The sequence below is a fragment of the Pongo abelii genome, chromosome 6, assembly GCF_028885655.2.
Source record: "Pongo abelii isolate AG06213 chromosome 6, NHGRI_mPonAbe1-v2.0_pri, whole genome shotgun sequence".
In the NCBI taxonomy this organism is placed as follows: Eukaryota; Metazoa; Chordata; class Mammalia; order Primates; family Hominidae; genus Pongo; species Pongo abelii.
The window spans coordinates 29877069-29898438 of NC_071991.2; the positions used below are offsets into that span (position 1 = coordinate 29877069).

The 21370-nt window shown below is 42.5% G+C and overlaps 1 pseudogene; it reads left to right on the forward strand.

The window, feature by feature from the left end:
• The first annotated feature begins 2352 nt into the window (after nt 1-2352).
• Nucleotides 2353-21370, forward strand: part of LOC100437652 (calmodulin-1-like) — a 38298-nt pseudogene continuing 19280 nt past the window's right edge.

Below are 21370 nucleotides of genomic sequence, written 5' to 3' on the forward strand. Positions count from 1 at the left end.
TCTTTGAGATTGTGTTTCCCTGGGTTGTGGTCACTTGTGTTGGCTGAGAATTCCCTCTTTAAAATATTTTACAGAGTTTGGCTTTTCCATTAACACTCATAATACTGTCTTTTAATATCTGAATTTGTAATGATGATACATCGCTTATTCCTAATATTGGTAACTTATGTCTTCTCTACTTTCTCCTGATCAGTCTGGTTAGAGGTTTATTAATTTTATTCATGTGCTTTAAAAAAAGTTTTGATCTCATTGACTATATTTTTTTCTGTCTATTCCATTGATTTCCACTCTAATTTTTATTATTTTCTTTATTCTGCTTAGTTTGGGTTTAATTTGCTCTTTTTTCCCTAGGATCTTAAAGTGAGTTGGACCCATGATTTCCTCTAATATAGGTGTTTAATGTTATGAATTTGCCCTATAGGGCAATGCTACTTTAACAGCATCCCACAATTTTTGTGTGTTTTCTTTAAATTTTCATTTAGTTTAGAATGATTTCTAATTTCTCTTTTGATTTCTTCTTTAATCGTATGTGTTATTTAGACATGTGCTATTTAGCCGTGCACAGTGGCTCAGGCCTCTAATCCCAGCCCTTTGAGAGAACAAGGCAGGTGGATCACCTGAGGTCAGGAATTCAAGACCAGCCTGGCCAACATGGTGAAACCCTGTTTCTACTAACAAATACAAAAATTAGTCGTGCATGGTGGCGCATGCCTGTAATCCCAGCTACTAGGGAGGCTGAGGCAGGAGAATTGCTTGAACTTGGGAGGTGGAGGTTGCAGTGAGCCAAGATCGTGCCACTGCACTCCAGGCTGGGCGACAGAGCAAGACTCTGTCTCAAATAAAAAAAAAAAAGAAAGAAAGAAAGAAAGAAAGACATGTGCTATTTCACTTCCCAGTACTTTGGAGATTTGGAGATTATCCAGATAACTTTCATTATTTGAGATTTTATTATTTTTAAGCTTTATTGAGTATGTTTAGATATACAAAGAATTGCACACATTTAATGTAAACATTTTGATGAGTTTGAACATATGTGTTCAAACCCATAATACCATTACCATGATCAAGGTACTAAACATATTCATCACCTTCAAAAATCTTCTTTTGTTTCTTTGTGTGTATGTTTTAATCTTTATTATATTGTTGATTTCTAGTTTAATTCCATTGTAGTTGAATGACATATTTGGTAGATTTTGGGTTTATAAAAATTTACCAGTACTTGCTTTATGACCCAGAATATGGTTTATTCTGGGTATACTTCAAAAGAATGTATATTTTGCTATTGTTGCATGGAGAGGTCTATAAATGTCAATTAGGTCAGATTGGATAAAAATGCTTTTCAAGTTTTTTACATTCCTATTGATTACTATTTGTCCTTTTGATTACTGAGAGAATGGTGTTGACATCTCTGACTATAATTACTGATTTGCCTATTCTTTCTGTGTTATCAGTTTTTGCTTCATGTAATTTGAAACTCTGTAATTAGGAACATAAACATTAAGATTGTTATGTCCCCTTGTTTGGTTTTTGTTTTCGTTTTTGTTATGTTTTTTGAGACAGAGTCTTGCTCTGTCCCCCAGGCTGGAGTGCAGTGGCATGATTTCAGCTCACTGCAACCTCTGCCTCCCAGATCAAGTGATTATTGTGCCTCAGCTACCTGAGTAGCTGAGATTACAGGCATGCACCACAATGCCTGCCTAAATTTTGTATTTTTAGTAGAGACGGTGTTTTGCCATGTTGGCCAGTCTGGTCTTGAACTCCTGGCCTCAAGTGATCCACTCGCCTTAGCCTCCCAAAGTGCTGGGATTACAGGCGTGAGCCACGACGCCCGGCCCTCCTCTTGTTGAATTCACACTTTTGTCATTATGAAGTCACTCTCTTTGTTCTTTGCATTATTATTTCCCCTGAAAGTTCTCAGGTAATATTTTTAAAATGACAGAGCCTCTACAGCTTTCATTTGATTACTGTTACTGTATCTATTTCCATCCTTTTTCTCCGTGTCTTTATATTTAGCATAGGTTTTTTATAGGCTGCACACAAGTTGTGTCTGCCTTTTTAAACATCCAATCTGAAAACCTTTGCCTTTTAATTGTACATTTGGCTCATTTACAGTGTGAAAGGAAAATAAGTCTTGGGACTCCAAAAATCACTAAGCTAAAGGGAAAAGTCAAGCTGGGGAACTTCTTAGGGCAAACCTGCCTCTCATTCTATTCAAAGTCAACCCTCTGCTCATTGAATAAATGCATATTTGATTGCTTCCTTTTGAAAGGCTAATCAGAAACTCAAAAGAATGCTACCCTTTGTCTCTCACCTACTTGTAACCTGGAAGCCTCTTCCCTTCTTCCAGTTGCCCTGCCTTTCCAGATGGAAGCAATCAACTTCTTACATATATTGATTGATGTCATGTCTCCCTAAAATGTATGAAACCAAGCTGTACCCCAACCACCTTGGACGTATGTCACCAGGACCTCCTGAGGCTGTGTCACAGGTGCGCATCCTCAACCTTGGCAAAATAAACTCTCTAAATTAACTGAGATCTGTCTCAGATATTTGGGGTTCACATTTTGGTAACCACTGAGGGATTCTGAGTGGAGGTGCCTCTGACCTTTGACAAATCTGCCATCGGTTCTTGGTACCAATTTGAGATATCTTTATGGCTCGAACGAATAGGACAATTTGCTGAGGCCTGGAAGTACCCCGTCCAGAGAATTCCTGATCTCTCAAAATTTGGTCAAGATCTAAAGTTTATTTTGCTGTACAACTCCCTCTTTTTTGAGTTTTACTTGCTTCTAACACAAGGAAGGCAAGTTTTCCTGCTTTGATGTTGAAGGAAAGCTCCTTCTGGACTCCTTTATGGAGTTTGAGCTCTCTTCCAACAGGGAAGACAAGTTTAAGTTTTTTCCTGCATCTAGGATGGTAGAGAGCAGTCTTCGACCTGAGACCCATCCCTAGGTAAGTAACTGAATTGGGGTTTGTCTTGGCTAAAATTTAATTTCTCCTTACTGTTAGAGTGCTCAGTAATAGTATAAGTTGTGGGATCGTTTGTTTTGCTTAACTGGGTTTTTTTTTTTGGTTGGTTGGTTGTTTCTGTTGTTCTTGTTGTTTCAGTCTTTCTTTCATTGGGTTTGACCAACTCTATTTGACTTGATCAAATCTGAAGGGAAGTTCCAAATTATTGGAACCCGGACTCCAAAGTGGCTAAATTCCCATACACACACACAAAAAGGTGGTGAGGTGGGGGGAGAAAAATGGCCAGCAAAAGGGAAACAAAAAGGAAAGATTTTTTGAGTACTTAAGGGTCTCTATTAACATAACGAGGCCACCTTTTTGCTAGCCAGGCCAAACGGAAACAGCAATGGCTGTCGCCCCGCGCTGCAGTTCCATAGCTAACGTTCTGCCTTCTCTTTTCACCACAAGAGCCTGGATTTGGTTCCCAAATCAAGCCCTTACTCATTTCTTACCTGGTACTTCTGAAATAGCAGCAGTTTGTCCTAGCTGAAATATGGTAATGAGATTTTAAAAGATTTTTTTAAAGGAGCTCAATTGGACTAAAGTTCAGCTTAATTAAAAGCTAACTCCAAGATTCCTCTGTGTGTGTGTGTGTGTGTGTTTGTACTTAAAAGGCCTTCATGTTTTTGTTTTTTTTTTTTTCTCCTAGACCTTGTTTTTTTTTCAGCAAAAGTTTTTTCTTCTAGTTGAATGAATTCTGTTTTCTTCATTTACTTCCGCTGTCTCCCCTTTCTCTTGCACCCTCTACTGCATGAGAGACCTAAAATAGTTTTAGTAGATTGGGATTCCTTAAAGAAAACAGAAAAGGTGCCAGACTCCCTTTTGGGGAGAAACCTCTGTTTTTCCTTATGGAACCCCAAGAGTGTAAACAGACAAGTTCATCTCAGCTCTTAAACTGCTTGCTTTTGTATTGTGTTACCTGATTTTTTTACTAAAATAGCTATTGGAACAGAGACTACTCTTGTGTTTTTAAGGAAGAGTGTAGTTTAGACACTTATAAATGTTTTTGTTTAAAAACATTTTCAAGTGCAATGTAGCCGGGCGCGGTGGCTCACGCCTGTAATCCCAGCACTTTGGGAGGCCAAGGCGGGCGGATCATGAGGTCAGGAGATTGAGACCATCCTGGCTAACATGGTGAAACCCCGTCTCTACTAAAAATACAAAAAAATTAGCCGGGTTTGGTAGCGGGCGCCTGTAGTCCCAGCTACTCTGGAGGCTGAGGCAGGAGAATGGCATGAACCCAGGACGCGGAGCTTGCAGTGAGCCAAGATCACGCCACTGCACTCCAGCCTGGGCGACAGAGCGAGACACTGTCTCAAAAGAAAAAAAAAAAATTTTAAGTGCACTGTAAAAGCATCGTGTGGTCTAGCCTCATAATAATTCTCCCTTTTTGGAGACCCAGGATTCCAGTGATGGCTCTGCCCAGAGCTCAGAGATCCAGTTAAAATATAGGTAGTCTCTAAATAAATTGGTCTCCTTAGACAATCCTATGATAGATTTCTATAATTTTATGTTTGATTTGGCATACATCTTTAATCTCCCTCTAGCACCACCAGACTTTTTCTCTCTGTATCTTGAGATATAAATTTTGCTGATTTTTCACCGAAGAATTATTTCCTTCAATATGCAGACTTAGGGCTATTTAGCTGACAACTGCCAGAGTAATGAAACAGGTTATCAAGAGTTTGCAAGTCTAAGATAGGAAAAAAAAAAGAGAAGGTCTTATGAATCGATAAGATGTACTTCTACTGGTATGCCTAATACTGTTACCGGTGGAGGGTCTTGACTACAAGTTGTCCAGGTCCTTGGCATTTTGAACAAAGAATTGAACAAAACTCACAAATAAAGTAGCAGAGGAATGAAATGCAGGAACACAGCAGTGAAAGCAGGAATTTATTAAAGCGAGAAAGCACTCCACAGGGTGAGAGTGGGCCCCAGCAACCAGCTCAAGGACCCAGTTACAAATTGTTTTGGGCTTTAAGTACCCCATTTGAGGGTTTTTTTTTTTTTTTTTTTTCGGAGTTTTGCTCTTTTGCCCAGGCTGGAGTGCAGTGGCGTGATCTCAGCTAACTGCAACCTCTGCCTTCCAGGTTCAAGTGATTCTCCTGCCTCAGCCTCCCGAGTAGCTGGGATTACAGGTGCCTGCCACCACACCCGGCTAATTTTTGTACTTTTAGTAGAGACTGTGTTTCACCATATTGGCCGGGTTGGTCTCAAACTCTTGACCTTGTGATCTGCCTGCCTCGGCATCCCAAAGTGCTGGAATTACAGGCATGAGCCACCCGGCCCATTTGAGGTTTTACTGGCTACCGCTTATCTGGATTTGGTCTGTGGCTAATTTAAGGCTGAAGTGTATTGGCGCCCTGTGCAGATGAAGGGACGGTCCCTGCTTGGCCCATAGCTGACCCAAGGTACTCTCCTTTTCCCCCTGAGACATGGTGGAAGCGGGAGGGCTGTAGCAAGAGTAGCCTTTGATCATTTGTTACCTGGGGTGGGAAGACAGGGTTTTTCTCTTTTGATTTAGCTGTAGGAAGTTTGTGTTAGTTGGCCTTAGGTTCCCTGCCCACAGACCCAGGTGTTTTCCTTTTATACAGCTTTGGGAAGTCAGCTCGAATGGGCCATAGATTCCCTGCCCCCCAGGCCTTGGTGTTTTGTCTTTTTTTTCTTTTCTTTTTCTTTTTTTTTTTGAGACGGAGTCTCCTCTGTTGCCTAGGCTGGAGTGCAGTGGCGTCATCTCGGCTCACTACAAGCTCCGCCTCCCGGGTTCACGCCATTCTCCTGCCTCAGCCTCCTGAGTAGCTGGGACTACAGGCACCTGCCACCACGCCCAGCTAATTTTTTTGTATTTTTAGTAGAGACCGGGTTTCACCATGTTAGCCAGGATGGTCTCGATCTCCTGACCTTGTAATCTGCCCGCCTTGGCCTCCCAAAGTGCTGGGATTACAGGCGTGAGCCACCGCGCCTGGCCTTTTTTTTTTTTTTTTTTTTTTAAACGGAGTTTCGCTCTTGTTGCCCAGGCTGGAGTGCAATGGCACAATCTCATCCCACCGCAACCTCCGCCTCCTGGGTTCAAGTGATTCTCCTGCCTCAGCCTCCCGAGTAGCTGGGACTACAGGCACCCACCACCATGCCCAGCTAATTTTTTGTACTTTTTAGTAGAGATGGGGTTTCACCATGTTAGCCACGATGGTCTCAATCTCCTGACCTCGTGATCCGCCCACCTCGGCCTCCCAAAGTGCTGGGATTACAGGCGTGAGCCACTGCGCCCGGCTGTGTTTTTTCTTTTAGGAAGTCAGCACAAATGGACCTTACGTTCCCTGTCACCTACCCTATTCTCCTGGCTCAATATGTCTATGTATTTATGTGTTGCATACACAATGTTTCACTACTAAAAATATATAAAAGGGCTCTAATTAGTTGACTGGTTAGACAGTGGGTGCAGCCCATGGAGGATGAGCTGAAGCGCAAGGGGTCATGGAACTCCTTCCTCTAGCAAAGGGAAGCTGTGAGGGATCATGCCATGAGGGATGGTGTATTCTGGCCCAGATAGTACACTTTTCCCATAGTCTTTGCAACCTGCAGACCAGGAGATTCCCTCAGGTGCCTACACAACCAGGACCCCAGGTTTCAAGCACAAAACTGGGTGGCTGTTTGGGCAGCCACCAAGCTAGCTGCAGGAGTTTTTTTCATACCCTAGTGGTATCTGGAACACCAGCAAGACAGAACTGTTTATTCCCCTAGAAAGGGGGCTGAAGCCAGGGAGCCAAGTGGTCTAGCTCAGTGGATCCCACCCCCATGGAGCCCAGAAAGCTGAGATCCACTGGATTGAAATTCTTGCTGCCAGCACAGCAGTCTGAAGTTGACCTGGGATGTTAGAGCTTGGTGGGGGAATGGGCGTCGGCCATTACTGAGGCTTGAGTAGGCGGTTTTCCCCTCATAGTGTAAACAAAGTCACTGGGAAGTTTGAACTGAGCAGAGCCCACCACAGTGTGGCAAAGCTGCTGTAGCCAGGCTGCCTCTTTAGATTCCTCCTCTCCAGGAAGAGCATCTCTGAAAGAAAGGCAGCAGCCCCCGTCAGGGGCTTGCAGATAAAACTCCTATCTCCCTGGGACAGAGCACCTGGGGGAAGGGGCGGCTGTGGGCACAGCTTCAGCAGACTTAAACGTTCCTGCCTGCCAGCTCTGAAGACAGCAGGGGATCTCCCAGCACAGAGCTCAAGCTCTGCTAAGGGACAGACTGCCTCCTCAAGTGCGTCCCTGACCTCCATGCCTCCTGACTGGGGGACACCTCCCAGCAGGTGTTGACAGACACCTCATACAGGAGAGCTCTGGCTGGCATCTGGTGGGTGCCCCTCTGGGACAAAGCTTCCAGAGGAGGGAACAGGCAGCAATCTTAGCAGTTTTGCAGCTTCTGCTGGTGATACTCAGGGTCTGGAGGGGACCTCCAGCAAACTCCAGCAGACCTTCAGCAGAGGGGCCTGACTGTTAGAAGGAAAACTAACAGAGAGGAATGGCAACAACATCAACAAAAAGGACATCCACACAAAAACCCCATCTGAAGGTCACCAACATCAAAAACCAAAGGTAGATAAATCCACAAAGATGAGGAAAAATCAGCGCAAAAAGGCCGAAAATTCCAAAAACCAGAACGCCTCTTCTCCTCCAAAGGATCACAACTCCTCACCAGCAGGGGAACAAAACTGGAGGGAGAATGAGTTTAATGAATTGACAGAAGTAGGCTTCAGAAGGTGGGTAGTAACTAACTCCTCCGAGCTAAAGGAGCATGTTCTAACTCAATGCAAGGAAGCTAAGAACCTTGAAAAATGGTTAGAGGAATTGCTAACTAGAATAACCAGTTTAGAGAAGAACATAAATGACATGATGGAGCTGAAAAACACAGCACGAGAACTTCATTAAACATACACAAGTATCAACAGCCGAATCAATCAAGTGGAAAAAAGGATATCAGAGATTGAAGATCAACTTAATGAAATGAAGTGTGAAGACAAGATTAGAGAAAAAAGAACGAAAAGCAATGAACAAAGCCTTCAAGAAATATGGGACTATGTGAAAAGACCAGACCTATGTTTGATTGGTGTACCTGAAAGTGACGGGGAGAATGGAACCAATTTGGAAAACACTCTTCAGGATATTATCCGGGAGAACTTCCCCAACTTACCAAGACAGGCCAACATTCAAATTCAAGAAACAAGAGAACACCACAAAGATACTCCTTGAGAAGAGCAACCCCAAGACACGTAATTGTCAGATTCACCAAGATTGAAATGAAGGAAAAAATGTTAAGGGCAGCCAGAGAGAAAGGTCAGGTTACCCACAAAGGGAAGATGATCAGACTAACAGTGGATCTCTCTGCAGAAATGCTATAAGCCAGAACAGAGTGGGGACCAATATTCAACATTCTTAAAGCAAATAACTTTCAAACTAAAATTTCATATCCAGCCAAACTAAGCTTCATAAGTGAAGGAGAAATAAAATCCTTTATAGACAAGCAAATGCTGAGAGATTTTGTCACTACCAGGCTTGCCTTACAAGAGCTCCTGAAGGAAGCACTAAATATGGAAAGGTGAAACCGGTACCAGCCACTGCAAAAATATACCAAGTTGTAAAGACTATCGACACTATGAAGAAACTGCATCAACTAATGGGCAAAATAACCAGCTAGCAACATAATGATAGGATCAAATTCACACTAAACAATAATAACCTTAAATGTAAATGGGATAAATGCCCCAATTAAAAGATACAGACTGGCAAATTGGATAAAGAGTCAAGACCCATCGGTGCGCTATATTCAGGAGACCCATCTCACTTGCAAAGACACACATAGGCTCAAAATAAAGGGGTGGAGGAATATTTACCAAGCAAATGGAAAGCAAAAAGAAGCAGGGGTTGCAATCCTAGTTTCTGATAAAACAGACTTTAAGCCAACAACGATAAAAAAAGACAGATGGGAGGGCATTACATAATGGTAAATAGATCAACGCAGCAAGAAGAGCTAACTATCCTAAATATATAAGCACCCAATACAGGAGAACCTAGATTCATAAAGCAAGTTCTTAGAGACCTACGAAGAGACTTAAACTCCCACACAATAACAGTGGGAGAAGTTAACACCCCACTGTCAATATTAGATCAACAAGACGAAAATTATCAAGGGTATTCAGGACTTGAACTCAGCTCTGGACCAAGCGGACCTAACAGACATCTACAGAACTCTTCACCCAAATCAAAAGAATATACATTCTTCTCAGCACCACATCGCACTTGCTCTAAAATTGACCACGTAATTGGAAGTAAAACACTCCTCAGCAAATGCAAAAGAATGGAAATCATAACGAACAGTCTCTCAGACCACAGTGCAATCAAATTAGAACTCACGATTAAGAAACTCACTCAACTCTCTCAAAACTGCACAACTACATGGAAACTGAACAACCTGCTCCTGAATGACGACTGGGTAAATAAGAAAATTAAGGCAGAAATAAATAATGAGAAACCAATGAGAACAAAGATAAAATGTAGCAGAATCTCTGGGACACAGCTACAGCAGTGTTTAGAGGGAAATTTTTAGCACTAAATGCACACAGGAGAAAGCAGGAAAGATCTAAAATTGACCCCCTAACATCACAATTATAAGAACTAGAGAAGCAAGAGAATTCAAAAGCTAGCAGAAAACAAGAAATAACTAAGATCAGAGTAGAAATGAAGGAGATAGAGATACAAAAAACCCTTCAAAAAATCGCTGAATCCAGGAGCTGGTTTTTTGAAAAGATTAACAAGATAGACCTCTAGCCAGACTAATAAAGAAGAAAAGAGAGAAGAATAAAATAGACACAATAAAAAATGATAAATGAGATATCACCACTGATCCCACAGTAATACAAACTACCACCAGAGAATACTATAAACACCTCTATGCAAATAAACCAGACAATCTAGAAGAAATGGATAAATTCCTGGACACATACACCTTTAATCTGTAGCTTTCTGCTAAGAACAGGAGGAAAGGCAGCTTCTTGCAAGACTCAGCTTTCAGTTTAATTTTTTTTCTTTTGGTATAGTGAATTGAGGTCCCAAGTTTTCAGTTTCCTTTCACAATCCTCAACCTATTCTGGTTCATGCAGAACCAATTCTTTCCTTGGACTTGAGAAAATAAATATATAAACTGTAGAAAAGCCTCAATATCTGTCTTCAGTTGTTTTAAGTTAGCAGCTATAAAACCATTTGCAGCACATCCTGCTGAAGGTGGTGGCATGAGCTCTGTGGGAGCGTGGTAGACTTCACAGGGATGCTTCACCCCAGGTGGGAGGACATAGCAGGACCTCTGGGAGGCATCTGCCATTCAAATAGCTTCCCCTGAAAATGGTGAGATGCTGGATCATAATCTCCACTTCAAGTGCATCTTGTAAGCGATGATGTGGCCATCTGCTCCATTTCCCAAGCTCTATTTTCATTCTGGTTAGTTACTGCATGTAATTGTACAATTATAGAAGGTGGCACTGTCTGTCAGTGTCTGCTCAGTAAATATGTGAGCAGATTGGGGTTTTGTATTTTAACTACTTCACACTCAGAGTTTCTAAGGTACAACTGAAATTCTATGCGCTGTGTATTCTCTGTAACTTCTGTCTGACTCTATATACATTAAAACACATGATCAAGACCCTGATAGAAGAAAAACTTCAGCCAAATTAAATTTAAAGGAGTTTAGTTGAGCAATGAATGATTCACAAATGGGGCAGCCTCCTGAGCCAGAATAGGCTCAGACTTTGGCGCAGCCACGTGGTGGAAGAAGATTTATGACAGAAAAAGGAAAGTGATGTACAGAAAATGGAAGTGAGGTACATAAACAGCTTGTCATTTGCATTACTTGAACATGGTTTGAACAGCTGGCTACATTTGATTGGCCAAAACTCCGTGATTGGCACAAGGGGGTGTCTCGTGACACCTCCGCTTGTTATAGTTCATGATGTACAGAAAAACCTTTAGGCTGAACTTAAAATATGTAAGGAGGCAGCTTTAGGCTAAACTTGATTTAAAAACCCTAAATACTTTAGTCAGGGCACAACTGATATTAGAAAACAAAATTTCCTGATATCTTTACTATTTTCTTGTTACAATAACTTAATGATTATTTTTATAAAAGCTTTTACCAAGCTATAAAATGAAATTTATCCTTCTGTTGGAAACTAGTCTTCTGCCTGTTGGTAGTTTAATGATAATGCAACCAAGGAGCTGTTTGAATGCTCCTGTATGACAAAGTTGGCTACAGTAAGATAACAAGCACACAGCATCATAAGTCACACACTACAAGAACCTGTCATTTAGTTCGACACAGCAGGGTCGACAGGTTTTCTTTTGATATAGTGAATTGATGTCCCAACTTTTTAGTTTCCTTGAAAAAATACCTCTGCACACAATGGAAGTTGGCTGGAATTCCAGGCAGGACTGACACAGAAGTTTGCTTCTGGTATTCTCAGCACTGCTTTTCTACAGCTTTCTCCTGCCCTGTTATATTCTTCTCCTTCTCACCCTCCTCCACTTAGGTGCTCAGAATTTTTCTGTTCCCCATTGACACAAGAGACGACTTTTTTTTTTTTTTAAATTTTGAGACAGAGTCTCACTTTGTCATCCAGGCTGGAGTGCAGTAGTACAATCTCGGCTCACTGCAACCTCTACCTCCTGGGTTCAAGTGATTCTCCTGCCTCAGCCTCCTGAGTAGCTGGGATTACAGGCATGCACCACCACCCCTGACTAATTTTTGTATTTTTAGTAGAGACGGGGTTTTGCCATGTTGGCCAGGCTGGTCTCGAACTCCTGACCTCAAGTGATCCACCTGCCTCAGCTTCCCACAGTGCTGGGATTACAGGTGTGAGCCACCACAGCCAGCTTGAAGAGAAGGCTTGATTTGCTGCTGCTACTTCTGCCATACGATAGCGTGTTTAAATTTCAATCACTAACTTAACTGAACTAGCTTAACAGTTAACATTCAGGGAAGTTGTTTTTTCTTTAATCTATTAGGACTCTGAAATCACAATGGGCTTATTAATGAATGCAATCTCTGGGAGGAACTAGAGAAAACTTTTCGGGGGTCCAAGGCATCACCTGAGAAGATGCCCCACTCTTCCAGAGTTAAGGGGGAGTGGAGTGGTTTGCAGGAGCTGTGGGAGGAAAGAGAAGACCTCAAACAAGTGTCTGCCAAGGCAGCATCTGCACACCAAAGCCAGAGAGCCTCTCAGCCAACCGTTTGCTCTCTAGTCTCCTAGGAATGATCTGTTACTCCTTAGCCGTCTCCAGTTATTTCCCAGCATCTCTATTGCTTCCTGGGGGTTGTGGGTGGAATCTTTGTGCTAGTGTTTTTTTTTTTTGGTTTTTTTTTTTTTGAGATGGAGTCTTGCTCTATTGCCCAGGCTGGAGTGCAGTGGTGTGATAGCTCACTGCAACCTCCGCCTCCTGGGTTCAAGCAATTCTCCTGCCTCAGCCTCCCAAGTAGCTAGGATTACAGGAATGTGCCTCCATGCCTGGCTAATTTTGTATTTTTAGTAGAGACAGGGTTTCACCATGTTGGCCAGGCTGGTCTCAAACGCCTGACTTCATGATTCACCCATGGCGTTGGCCTCCCAAAGTATTGGGGTTACAGGCATGAGCCACTGCACCTGGCCTGTGCAAGAGTTTTTGTGAGTAGTTTTGCTAACAATTTAAAAAGTGGTAAATTGAATATGTAAAGTAGAAGAATTCCTAAACTAGATATTTAGGACTTGTAGGTCAGTGTTATAGATAAAATGTAAGTTCTCTTACATTTAAGAGAACTAATAACTTAAGATTTCAAATTAAGAAACACAGAGATTTGTGGATATCAGAAAGGCAAACTACTTCCTCGAAACACCTCCTCTCTTTATAGGAAATTTAAATTTCTAAGCTAAATTTTTGGCTTTCTTCCTTTAAAATATATCCAATGCACAAAATTATTTTATACTAATTCGTTTAGATGATCTTTTTCATTATTATGAACAAAGACTTCTTAATCTTATTATATATATATAAACGATAAAGATCAAAAATTACTCATAATCCCACAAGCTAGAACCAATCACTGTTAACAGTCCTTCCTTCATCCCTTCATCTGATTCTTTCTGTCCTTCCCTGCCTCATTCTGTTTCCTTTAAATTATGCACAGTATGATTGTATGATACACACTCTTTGGAGCTGGTTTTTGACTTAACCATATATATACATTGGATACCTTACCATGTAAACACATATTCTTCCTCTAGATAAGTTTTAATGGCTGTATAGTATTTTATTGTGTTAAAGTGAATTAAATATGGCCTGAGAAGGACTTCATACTTCTATATTTAAGTCCTTGTGGACAAACTATAACCTAACTTAATAGGTAGATAAGATTGAAAACCTAACCTAGGAGTATGCGGCTATAACAATTGCTGAGTCTTGGCCAATCCCAGCAGCCATACTTCAACCACTCATACACTGCTGAGTGTTCAAACTGTGTTCAAATAAGGCAAATGCCAACCTGTAGCCAATCTGGCTGTTCTGTAACTCACCTCCGATTTCTGTACACCACTTCCCTTTTTTTGTCTATAAATTTGTTCTGACCACCAGGCATCCCTGGAATCTCTCAAATCTGCTGTGATTTTGGGGGCTGCCCAATTCACAAATGATTCATTTCTCAATTAAACTCCTTTAAATTTAATGTGGCAGAAGTTCTTCTTTCAACAGATGGTGTCAGAAGTGGCGTTCGAGGTAGAGCTTTGATGACCCCAGGAGTGCTGAGTGAACAAGCAAGGTGCCTGCTAGTCCCACTTGTGTCCACTGATCTCTCGGAGTGGCTGGTAATTGTGAGTAATTCTCTCTTGGATTTCGGAGCTCCATGGATTTGTGCTTTGAACTCTCTGAGTTTCTTTGAGCTAATTTCTAATCTGGGACCTGTAGTCCTGGCACTTTGGGAGGCCGAGGCGGGAGGATCTCCTGAGGTCAGGAGTTCGAGACCAGCCTGGCCAACATGGTGAAACCCTGTTTCTACTAAAAATAAAAAGTTAGCGGAATGTGGTAGCATGTGCTTGTAGTCCCAGCTACTCAGGAGGCTGAGACAGGCGAATCACTTAAACCCAGGAGGCAGAGGTTGCAGTGAGCCAAGATAGTGTCACTGCACTCCAGCCTGGGTGACAGAGTGAGACTCCGTCTCAAACAAACAAAAAACCCTTAAAAACTGGCAAATGAAAAATCTTACAACTACTGGATCTTCTGTCTTTCTCTGTGTGTAGTTATATATGTGTTGTGTGTGTGACGTTTATATAAAGGAGCTCTAATTAATTGGTTTAAAGAAAAATAAGCACTTAAATATTTTGAGAGAAAAATAAAAACTGTAATGTCTCTTAGTTCATATAACTTTAGTAATCTTTGGGAAATAAAAACAGCTTTAAAGATTATTGGTAAAATAAAGACATTTCATCTAAATTAGGCAGGTCAGATATTAGGTTTACTAAATGCTTTAAGGTTATAAATTGCTTTAAGTTATAAAAATTGTTCAACTTGCCTACTTTACAGCTGAGTAAGGCCTGGGGACATGTGGAGTTAGCCACATCCCTAGCTATGCTGGAAAGAGTCTTATCTGCGCTTCTGTGTAGTACCCTAGGCTCCATACCTAGGCACATAATTAAAATAACCATACCTAAGCTCCATACCTAAGTACATAATTAAAATAACTTACTAGGTTTTTCACCAAAATTAAAAATTGCTAAGAGTTACGATTATCACATGTAATTGAGACTACTAAAAAAATAGTTTTACATGCAAGGCGTGTTAGAAAGTAAAATGTGTTTTAAGTAAAAGATGATAAGAAGGCATGGGAATGTAAATTTTTGCCTAGTTTAGAGGGTTAAGGATTGTTTTAAATTATGTAAGATAAAGCCAAAGATTTGAACAAGTTGTGGACGGTTTGTGAAAAATTAATTTTGTGAAAAGAAATTCTGTGTGGACATTAGCTAAAGTTCAAGGGGAATTATTAAGGTTTTCTGTAAGTTGAACGTTGGAATAAAAGCACAACAGGTTTTTCTTACAGCACTGCTCACCCTTTAACAAAAATTGTTAAGGGTTATAAAAGGTATATGAGAATCTCACCTTATGGTCAAACTGATTAAGATTGATAGTTTTGTCTATAAGGTTTTATTAAAAATTGGGGTTGACGTTAATAGTAAACTAATGCAAGGGTAAAATTTGGCTTTCTCTCTTGAATGAGATTTTCATGTAATATTAAAGGATAATGAAAGATTTTTGTTTGCCTGTTAAATAAACTACAGGAAAAAAAGAGGAAAGACGAGACAGATTGTATGAAAAGCTAAGCCTTCCCTCTATCAATGCCTTTTTAAAAATTTTTAAGTGGCCAGGGGCGGTGACTCACACCTGTAATGCCACTACTTTGGGAGGCCAAGGCGGGTGGATCACCTGAGCTCAGTAGTTCAAGACCAGCCTGGCCAACATGGTGAAACCCTATCTCTACTAAAAGTACAATAATGAGCTGGGTGTGGTGGCAGGCATCTGTAATCCTAGCTACTTGGGAGGCTGAGGCAGGAGAATCACTTGAACCCGGGAGGCGGAGGTTACAGTGAGCTGAGATCGTACCATGCACTCCAGCCTGGGTGACAAGAGTGAAACTCAGTCTCAAGAAAAAAAAAAAAAAATTTCTGTATTCCATGATTTATTATGGAAAAGATAGAATGATCCAAATTTCCAAATTAAACATATATTGGTGTGATGACTTCTAAATTGCTAAAATAGTTTATGATCAATGTTTAGTTGTCACTAAACATTGTCAAAATGTTTATTTTGACAAATATAAAGACCATATTCCTGGGAAGACAATCAAAACTTTAGGTACATTCAACTACTTGATGGGCCATTTAAACATTTATAAAGGGATTTCATTCACTTGTCATTTTCAATACATGTTTTCTGGTTTTGTAAATATGTTCCCATGCAAGAGGGCTGATGTTACAACAGTAGCTTATTATGCCACAGTGTATTTTCACAAGGTAAAGAAAGCTTTTTATGGTTCACTGAGGACAAGCAACCCATTCACAATCTAGAACCTGAAGATTGGATCTTCTGGGAACATCAGAGAAAGACTGCCCTTACCATCCACACTGCAACAAAACTTTGGGTCCTTGAGACTTGGGTTCGTAATCTCACAACTGAGAAGTCTTTCTCCACACTGTTGGAACTGTACACCCATTAGAACCCTTAAGGTAAAGCTAACCAGGGAAGTTTCTCCCCAGAAGAAGATGGCATCCTTGATGTGAACAGCTTTTCCCAAGATCACAGATCAAGACTCTTATCTTCAAATATTTTTTTTCCTTGCTTATACCTCTATGAACAATAGAAGTGAAAAGGGGGTCTGTTATTTGCACTTACAGAATACACTTTTATTTGTGAAGGATTTTGCAGCCAGCCTTATTCATGGATAACCTTATACTTTGGTAGATAAAAGATGAAGTCCCAATGTAGGTGAGAAACTTTAATGGTACATATGTTGCCACATAATCAGTCAGAAACAAAACATTGATTCACTCCTCTTAAGCTATATCATGAGTTAAGGAGAACATTGCTAGGAGGCCTTACTCTTCTAGAAGGGCATCATTTGTTATGTCCTTTTTCATGGTTTAGAGTAAAAGAGGCAATGATTAGAAATGTATCCTTCATAATCAGCTCTATAGCAAATTCTACTGTAAAGGCTATGGTTACACAACAGACTTTAAATTCTTTTATGAAAGTTACGCTAAACAATAGAATTGCTCTAGATTACTTACTGGCTAAATAGCAGTATCTGTGAAGCTGCTGGCACTTATGGCCTATGGAGAAAACATGGGGTATTACAGACATTCAGTTGTAGGGGTTGAATGAAAAGACTGCTTAGTTAAGCGAGTAGACTCTTTATCTAGCTCATTCTTTGATCTATTTAATTTTAGGTGGTTTGGTTTATGGGGACCCTGGGTAAGGAGCATTCTCCAAACTCTCCGTATTATCCTCCAGATAACCATAATAGTAATCTTCCTGGTGCACTTCATTCCCTCAAAGGTTTTAAATGTTTGCATGCAGCCGTCTCTAGAATGTCAAATGGACTGTCTTCAACTGGAATGACAAGAACTGAAAGGAATCTGCAACCATGGGAACACCATAACCTATGAATGACGTGCTGAGGCGAGAAACCCAAAATGATGGTAACAGAGTGGCACTAAGGCCCAAGTTTTAGTCACACTCTCACCTAAGTGAGAACATAAGTAAAATTTTAAAACAAAATCGTGAGAAGCCATTGTTTTGGAGCTTATGCACTAGGCTCCAACAGACCAAACCAAACAAAAATGGAGTCGCTTGTGCTAAATGTGACATAATCAAACTAAGATTTTAAGGAAACACTTAGGTCCTAGAACAGACCAGGTTTTGTTTTTCTCTGTAAACAGGACGTTCCAGCATAAGGAGCTACCCTCTACTCAGTCCTTGTTCCTACCTTTGCAAAACTCACTGTTCTACTGTTCCCCAGTGGGCTTCAAGGCCGAATAGTACATTTACCTTGGTGATAATGACATCAATGACTAAAGTTTTGGTCAATCTCTGAAAATTGAGAAAATGACTAAAAGGGGAGAATTGTTAAGGTTAATTAAATATGGCCTGAGAAGGACTCCATACTTCTATGTTTGAGTCCTTGTGGATGAACTGTAACCTAACTTAATAGGTAGACAAGATTAAGAATGTAAGGACTCCGTACTTCTATATTTGAGTCCTTGTGGATGAACTGTAACGTAACTTAATAGGTAGATAAGATTGAGAACCTAACATAAGAGTACGTGCCTGTAACAGTAGCTGAGACCTGGCCAATCCCAGCAGCCATTCTTCAACCATTCATGCACTGCTGAGTGTTCAAATGGTGTTCAAATAAGGCAAACACCAACCTGTAACCAATCCAGCTGTTCTATACCTCACTGCTGATTTTTGTACATCATTTCCCTTTTTTTGTCTATAATTTTTTTCTGACCACAAGGCAACCCTGGAGTCTCTCTGAGCCTGCTGTGATTCTGGGGACTGCCCAATTTGTGAATGGTTCATTTCTCAAATAAACTCCTTTAAATTTAATTGGCTGAAGTTTTTCTTTTAACAGTTGTATAATTTACGCAATTTCCAAATTCGCCCTACTATAAATAACTGTACAATGAATATTCTGTTTTCTTTTTTCTTTCTCTTTCTCGTTCCCTTTTTTTTTTTTTTTTTTTGAGACAAGGTCTCACTCTATCATCCAGCCTAGAGTGCAGTGGTGTGATCTCAGCTCACTGCAGCCTCGACTTTCTGGGCTCAAGTGATTTTCCCACCTCAGCCCCCAAGTGGTTAGGACTACAGGCTTGCACCACCACACCCTGGCTAACTTTTGTATTTTTTGTAGAGACTGGGTTTTGCCATGTTGTCCAGGCTGGTCTCAAACTCCTGAGCTCAAACAATCTGCCTGCCTTGGCCTCCCAAACATATATTCTTGTTGACTTGTTCACTTCTAATCTTACAGCAAATTCCTACATATAAAGTGATCATATGACATTTTGGGAGCTTTTGATGAACACTGCTGAGTTGCCTTTCCCAAGGACTTTCCTACCTATGGGGGATAAGGGGTGGGAGTGAGGCAGGGGAGGCTCCTAAAATCTTGCCAGGCAATGGCTACAGCTTCTGAGCCTCCCCTGGAGAGGATCATTCTGTAAGGACCTCTCAGGGGTGGATCTGTCTGAGGCACTTGGAGAGGAAATCAGCAGCCCCGTGTCAAGTTCATTGCTTCACATCTTTCCTCTTGGCGCTTCCCTTAATCCTTTCCTTTCTTCCTCGCCTGGGCTGAGCTTTCTGGGTCTGGTTCTGCAGGATGGGGTTGGTGGGGTTGGAATGATCCACTTCTTCCCACCTCCACACTGGGGTCTGACCTCCCTGGGCAGCACAGAAAGAAGGCGAGCCTGCCTGGAACCCCCAATAATTAGGAACCACTGCCATCTAGTGTCGGCAGTGCTGTGAAGATTTAAATATTAAAACCCACTCCAAGCCCTGAAGAGCACCGCCTTCCCCATGGGCACCCCTCAGGGACCCTACAGGCTACAGCAGTGCAGGCCTGAGCTAGAAAATGCTCATAAGGAGAATTAAACATCTGGGGAAGGATTATGAAATCTAATTTAGAATGGCTTGGGACTGCCAGAGGGAAAGTGGGGAGTCCAGAGAGAAGACTGAAGAGAAATTTTCTTGAAAGATAGATCACATTAGAGGGTGGCAGCAAATATAGGGTTAAGGAAGAAACAAGTATCTGGGGAAAACACTTCTCAGGATGCCTAGGAGGTGTACGGAATCTCCCATGAGTCTCAAGATGGACCCGAGGCTTGCAGAGTTAAAAGAGCCCTCCCAGCTCACTCAGCCCACTTGGGAAGAGCCATTGGTGCTGCTGTCCCCAGGACTCTGCTCTGAGACCTGCCCTGCATTCCATCCTCGGCCCTGCTCTGAGACCCAGCCTGGGTTCTCTGAGATCTTCCCCATGTTCCAGCCTGGGCCCTGCTCCAAGATCTGCCCCGTGTTCTAGCCTGGGCCCTGCTCCCAGACTCGCCCCGTGTTCCAGCCTGGGCCCTGCTCTGAGACCCACCCTGTGTTCTAGCCTGGGCCTTGATCCGAGATCCAGCCTGGGTTCTTCTCTGAGACCTGCCCCCTGTTCCAGCCTGGGCCCTGCTCCGAGACCTGCCCCGCGTTCCAGCCTGGGTCCTGCTCTGAGACCTGCCTTGTATTCCAGCCTGGGTTCTTCTCTGAGACCTGCTCTGTGTTCCAGCCTGGGCCTGGCTCTGAGACTCGCCCTGTATTCTAGCCTGGGCCCTGCTCTGAGACCTGCCCTGTATCCCAGCCAGCGTTCTTCTCTGAGACCCACCCTGTGTTCTCTACAGGGTTCTGTCTCTCTGACTCAAAAATGATGGCGGTAGTGGTGCAGTTTCTTGGGTGGGGAGGATGAGGTTAGAGCTGTTCAGCCCTCGGGCTGCTGACACCACTGTGGGCTACAGGGGCAGCTTCACTCCGGGGGTTCAAACCCCATTTCAGCCACCTTTTTATTTGTTGTGGAAACTTAGGTAATTTCTTAAACATCTCAAAGACTCAGTGTAATAGGGCGAATAGTGACTCTCAAAATCCATCTCCACCCAGGAACTTAGAATGTGACAAATTTCTGTATTTGGAAATAAGGTCTTTGCAGATATAATTAGTTGAGTTCATCCTGGATTTGGGTGGGCTTTCAAATGTGATTTATAAGATGAGGGAAAGAGACGCAGAGACACACAGCGGGGAAGCCCTTGTGATAGTGCAGGAGGGGCTGGAGTTATGCGTCCACAAGCCAAGGAGCCCAGGGATTGCTGGGAGCCACCAGAATCTCAGAAGAGGCAAGGGAGGATTCTTCCCCGGAACTCTGAGAGGGGGCGTGGCCCTGCTGATGCCTTGATTTGGAGCTCTTGGTCTCCAGAACCCTGACAGAATACAAGTCTGCTGTTTTAAGCCATGGATTTATGGTAGTTTGTTAGAGCAGCGGTGGAAACAAATACACCTAGTTTCCTGAGAAGCAGAATGGGGCTAGCACCACCACAGAGCTGCTGGCGATGAAGCCACGCAGTATTTCATGAATGACTAAGAAGTCACCTCCCATAGCCAGGCCACAGCGGCTAGATGGTGGAAGGCCCTCACTTTCTGCCAGGTGCATGGTAACCACTTAACAAACGTTAGCAGTCATCACTTGGGCTGGTTCTTTGCTTTTGAGGGTCTGCATGGAGACAGCCTCCTGGTCCTGGGGACTTCCTCCCATTCCATCTCAGGTAGCACCCCTGTAGCCCTTCCACTCCTCACCCAGTTCGCAAATCCCTTAGGCCGACACCTCTCTGGCACTGGGGCACCTTGATGGCCCTTTCCTCTATTCCTCAGTGCACTGCTGCCCTGTGGAATGTGGCCTCCTTTCAGCTCCTCAACCACGCCTGAGGTCCCAGGGCACCCCCTCCCCGGGGCTCCTCCAAATGCTGCCTTCCCATCTCTCCTTAAGGGCTGGCAGACATTCTACCTGCATTATAGACTCTGCGTGGCTAGAGGGGACCCTGGGAGCAGTGCCCCATCAGTATTTCAGTGAGTGGCTAACACCCACCACATGGCCAGGACCCGGCCGCACAGGGGCTGGAGCAGCCCTGGAGGTTAGGCTGCGTTCCATTCCCACTGAGCCCTGTCGTCCACATCTGAAATGAATCCCAGTGTCTCAGCCACAGCCAACCCCCTCACAGACACCCACGCTGTCCCCT